The sequence below is a fragment of the Perna viridis genome, chromosome 7, assembly GCF_037379345.1.
Source record: "Perna viridis isolate PV_CMFRI_1.1 ecotype Kerala chromosome 7, ASM3737934v1, whole genome shotgun sequence".
NCBI lineage: Eukaryota > Metazoa > Mollusca > Bivalvia > Mytilida > Mytilidae > Perna > Perna viridis.
Window position 1 is genome coordinate 29,594,815 of NC_142451.1, and position 6,305 is coordinate 29,601,119.

Genomic DNA, 6,305 nt, shown 5'->3' on the forward strand with positions numbered 1-6,305 from the left:
GTTTTATTTCACATTTTGTATGTATATGTAATGTATTTGCTCAACTTGATCTCCATTGACACTTACTATATACCAATGATGAACATGCATGGCCCGATACAAGAGGCTAGATCTTTGTTCTTCATTCTAAGTCATGGCCACTGGTTGCTTTAGAGGGGTGGCCGTTTATAAGGGGTAAATTTTCACTAAAGGTCGTTGATGCAATTAAAATAAGCTTGCATGACAGGTGGCCGTTAGTTGAGGGGGCTGTATCAGAGACCCTGAGAGGGACAACTGTATTTGCAGTTTTATGCAAAGTCTTGTTGGAATTCTTTATTGGTAAACAATGCAATATACCTACGGATTGATATGAAGACATTAAGGTACTAAGAATAAAACAATGCATATATCATATTTATATATATAAATTGGTTTATTTATAGTTTTTGATAGTCTATTATGTATGTGATATTTGTAAAAACTTTTGAAGGGTGTCCATGGAAGATCCAGTCAGTAGATGGTACACGCCAAATTTTTGTTTCTAGAAAAAATTCTCTGAAGATTGAACAAAAAAATTGTGGGATTAAACTTGACCTCTGCCAACCACATCATATTATCTGCTCAGTTTTCACATGAACAGTCTCTTAATACATTTGTATTTATTTGGTGAGACAAAAATAAAATATTGAATTGAATTCAACAATAATTTCATCACTAATTTATTATTAATTCATTGATATATTTACAGCTTAGCTCATACATGATTTCATTAATCAAACAACAGAAGTCACACAATAAATAATAAATACGCAATGAATAACAAACTAACATACAGCTTAACAAAGTAAGGCTCTAAAATGGTGTAAACGTTTCACTAATTATCTGACCCAAAGAAAATACTAACAATAAAGCTATTTAGCATTAACAGTATGTAATTATAAGAGTTACATTGTAACATATTTCACTGTAAGTATTTAAAGCAAGTAAAACAGTTAACTTCAAGGAATAGAGATGGTCTTCTCTTGATCAAATAACACAACCTGATTAACTGCCTTAAATTGGAAGTTAATCGTCCAACCAACAATTTAACTTCCTATCAAACAAAGATTCAAATATGGTTCTTATTAAAAAATACACAAGTTTTAAGTCTTTCTTTTAGCTGTTCAGTTAACTATCTAGGAATAATGGTCATTCATTTAAACCAAGCCAAGACCAGTTTATTCCCGTGAAGTTAACTACTTCACTTGCCGTAACAGCTTCTTAAGGAGGCAGACTTAAGGTAAGGGACACAACTCATGAAATCAGTGATATGTATGTATTATATTCAATTTCACATTAGCCTCTCAAGCTTTCATTTGAAGCAGAATAAAATGAATCCAAGTTAATTAGATGCTTACACAAGATTGATATTAAATGCTGAATACGTTCCAATGATTTTTAAGAGTTGTGTCTCTAGGTCTTCCTCCTTAAGTTAAAATAAAGTTTACATCTATTTTGAATACATTACTTGATTTTTATAAAATTATTTGTCAAAAAATGTTTTATAAAAGTCAAGATTTTTTCTTTAAAAGATGAAGAATACTGATTTTATTATATGAAACCATGAACCATGTAGGGATGGAAGATTAATACTGTTAACTCCTGGCCATTCAAGACAAAAAATAATTGAAAAACAACACAAGATATGAACTCAAATTTAAAAACTCAATAAAACTGGTAAAACTTTTGTTAACAAAAACAGAATAACAAAATTCAAGTATTTCAATATTTTAAATGCATTACCAAGTAAGATAAAACCATGAACACATCTAGATAAATGTGCATTTATTTACATATGAGACAGGACAGATGGTTTTCTAATTTATTAACTAAAATTTTATAAATTCCCAATAAGACCAATAAGACTAGAAAAAAGACAAAAAAAAAAAAAATAATAACATGCACACCTACACTTTATATCACTCTTTGCCCTGCTTGGTATTTATGATTTTCAGAGAATAACTAGAATAACAATAAGGGTTATCTTAAGGAGGAATTCCTAGGGTAAGGGACACAACTTGTACAAATCATTGGAGCATTCGTCTTCAGCATTTGGCATCAATCTCATGTAAGCATTAAAGTAACTTGGACTGATTTCATTCTGTTTCATAGGAAAGCTTGAAAGTCTTTGGTGAAATTGAATATGATACAAACATATCATGCATTTCAAGAGTTATTTCCCTTACCCTAGAATAAGGTTGTCTTTGTTCCCAGTAATCAAATAGAATCCCTTTTTTCATGACTTCAAAAGATAAATAATAATAATAAGTACAAAATATAAATTTTGGCAATATAATTTGAAAAAAAAATTATTACCTAGAAAAGTAAAACCCCAAGATTGATATATATGAAAGAAAAAAAAACTTTGAAAAAGAGAACTCTACCTATCCATGGATGCTATAATTTAAACTTATAAGTTCATGTTTTTATCAAAATAATGTCTATCCTAGTTACGAAGACTATATCAAATTTCACAGTTATTTGACATCTGCATAAAATAAACAGAAAATGTGAGTCTTAACCCTAAAACAGGACAAATATTGGACACATAAACAGAAATCTCTTGAAGTTAGGTTGGACATAAATCATTGATCTAAAATATGCTGCCTATATACACATGCCCTGCATCCAAATATGTACTGACAAAAATATAGGATTTATCGATAGGGTAAATGAACTGGTAAACTAAAAATAACTAGAAAATACAATTGACAATAAATAAATGCAGCCCTTATTAAAATAACAGTTTAAAACTTTTACAACTGTAAGCCCCATGGTCTTTCAAAGATGCAAGATTTGGTATGCAACTACTAAAAAATTTATACATTTCATTATCATATTCATACCTGTTAAATCTCTGACATTTTGCAAAGAACGTGTTTCTTGTGCAGGAGACTAATGTAACTTTAATTTTAAAATGCAGATCTCACTTACAAGTATGATGAAAAGGCAATATTGAAAATTATCTTCATTGCAAATTTGTAGCCTTTATATACCAAATGAAACGGCTCACAAATATGACAACTCATATATTTTTTTGTACCATGACAATATACATATGTACTTCATTTTCTTTTGTACCATAAAGATTATTCAGCCAAAAATATATATATATATTACAATAGTTAATATCATATAATGATCAATAAACAGTTTCTGAAAAAATGGAAAACAAGCTGGTTTTTCAAAATATATTTTCATATAGGAAGTTGTGTTATAGATTACAAGAGCCTTTTAGCAATTTTGATAATTTACTCATACACAATGTTTCCTTTTATCTTTGTCTTGCAATATCTTTTTTCTGAATTACGAGACTTTTTTCACAAAAAAAGATGGATGAGCATTTCATGCACTTAAACATTAGCTGTTAATGGTTTTCTTTTGTGACTGTAGATATTAAATTTGTTTTGCTATCAAAAAATGAAAAAAGAAAGTCAAAACATAAGGTGAATAAACATGTAACTCAAATAAAAATATAAGCATATACAAACAAAACAACAGAGCAATTAAAAGCATAACTATAATTCAACATGATTTATCATAAATATGAACACATTACATGAGCTACTGGACCAAACTGGCACTTCACATACATATACTGTATATAAACACTCATTTGTCTTTTATAAGGATTACATTGTACCAGTAAATCAGTGAAATTAGGAATAATTTACAATCATAATTATTGACAGAGCTGTAAAATGTGAATCACAGGCAGAATATCCCATTGATACAAAAATATCAATCTATTCTTGTGTTACTGTACAGAATGCTTTTTAGTGCTTGCACCCTACTTTCCATTTTTTGAAGAAAAAAAATTTTGGCAATCAATTCACTAAGGTCCAACTTAAAAAAAGTTATCATTCGAGGATTCACATCTCTTTTTAAGAACTTCCTGGCAATGGCACTACAAAAGTTATTTATGGACACAAATCTGAGGAACTTGTTTACTATCAGTGATGTCATAAACCATGAAACTTGACAAGCTCCGAAACAGCATCTGATGTTCGAAATTCACTGAAGTCGCTGCAGCCAGCCCTCTCAGAAAATGCAAGAACCTTGTAAAGTCAGGAAAATGTGAATGATTTTATGCAATGTTAGACAATTGTCAAACAACATTTATTTTAAACAATGTCAGAGATCTTCGAAAGGCCTGTCTGCAGCAGTTAGCAAGAGAGGAAATGCTTTGAGGAGCTTCGGAACTTGAGAACATTATCAGATCTAGGTATAATTCAAGTTTTGTGGTGTCCAAGCCAGGACCCTACATAGTTGGTGACATATATTGCAATTTACAAGCCTGGTTGAAAGTACTGGCAATAGTAGTACTGCAATCAAAATTATTTCCGCTAATTTGTGAGCTAGAAATTATGGAGAAAAATAAATTGCCGCAAAAAAGTCCCTTCATCATGGATTACGTGTAAAACAGAGTTTTTGCAACAAACATAAATAGTAAAGAAATCTAATTGATCTCATGGAACATGGAACATGAAAATAAGTTGGCTCACAGTATGTCACATTAAGTTACTATACTTGCACCATACAGCAATAAATTTTTTGAAAATTTTTGAATTAGATAACTAGTCAGCACACATTGAAATTAAGCACTAGTGGAGATGGTCGAGTCAACTGGCATACACACAAAATACAACATTGACAGATATGTAGATATCAAGAATAGTCTTTATGAAATTGGTATATAAATGCATGAATTTAAATGGATTTCATGCAACACGAATAATCATTGATAAAGCATAACATACCAAAAACAAATAGATAAAAAAGCCCCAAAATATAAATATGACACAAAACAGAGTTTTTAACAGATCTTTATGTCTTTACATACGAAAAATGTCATAAAGGCTATGATACATGTAATATTCAAAAGACTAATCTTCAACATTAAAAAAAATAATAATAAATATAAAGAATTTTAATAATTTTAATAGAATGGAACAAATTCTTGACTGTCAATTTTAAAAAAAGATAACATAACATTTAATAAGTTTTAAATTAAAGCCATCATTAGATTTCTAAGATTGAAAAGAAAATCTAAGAACTTGTTTTGTAGGTTTAAATAAATATATTCATTGTGTCACTATTAACAAGATAGCAAATATTCAGAATAAAAAATGAAGTTCTTTCAGTAAGAATTCACATTACATTTGACTAAATATAGTTATTAACATTTTACAGAAACTATGTCAGCAAGCATTTCAACAAAATATCAAAAAATAAAAATATGTAGGCTTACCAACCATGTATCACATTTCACATGATTCTTAGCTGGAGTACTACTTAAATTAAAAAGTTGGTAAAAATGCAAATGTCATTTGGAAGGTTAGTCAATAATGCCTATATCATTAAAACTTAAAATGCTATTAAGGTATTATTGCCAATTTTCATGGTTTTTTCATGGCTTTGACAAACTATGAAAAATAAATTATTGATTCATTTGTATGATGGTTCAGTTGTCAAATCCACAAATTCAAGAATCTAAAAGCTGATGCTTCGTATCTATAACTATGAAAATACTTTAGTTTTTTGCAAAATAATGATTTACAGAGGTATAGTATACACATAGAGATTCGCCTCAAAGTTTGACTATGTTTGAGTGTTAAATTCACAGAAAAATGATCCCTATCAGAAATCAATGTGGAAACCTTTTGCATTACATAAAAGGGGGAGGGATTTATTTTAGTTGGCTTTTATTGCAAGCATGTTGAAGCCTTGGCTTCTTGAAATATATCGTGGCTACACCACTGCATATAAAGATAAACATATATTGAGGAATATAGAGTTGAAAGTTCAATTCCACATTAATATCAATATATAATCTGGCAGTACTAGATTTATAAACAACAATCAACAAAATATATACATGAACAGCAAAAAACAATATCAGAAAGACTTATCTTCGTGGGTGTGTAATTTTGAAGAGCACCTAAGTTTATATTAAAACATTATTCAATAAATAAATGACTTTTCAACATATAATGCTTCCAAAATTTCAACACCTAAGAAGATATCCCTCTGTAAATCAACAAATAAAAGTCAGAAATGTATTACATAATTAATTACACATAGGTTAACACTGTGTATAGGTACATGTATCTATTTGACCAGCAACAATTATCTCAATTCTTCATTACTCACTTGCTTAGTGAGATTCTAGTATTAATGCCACATGTAAAATAACAATTCTGAGGAGCAATAATGTATGAAAAATACAGAGAACAAATGAAGCTAAAAAAAAACCTGAAGTGAGAATGATAAACCAAACAATATAA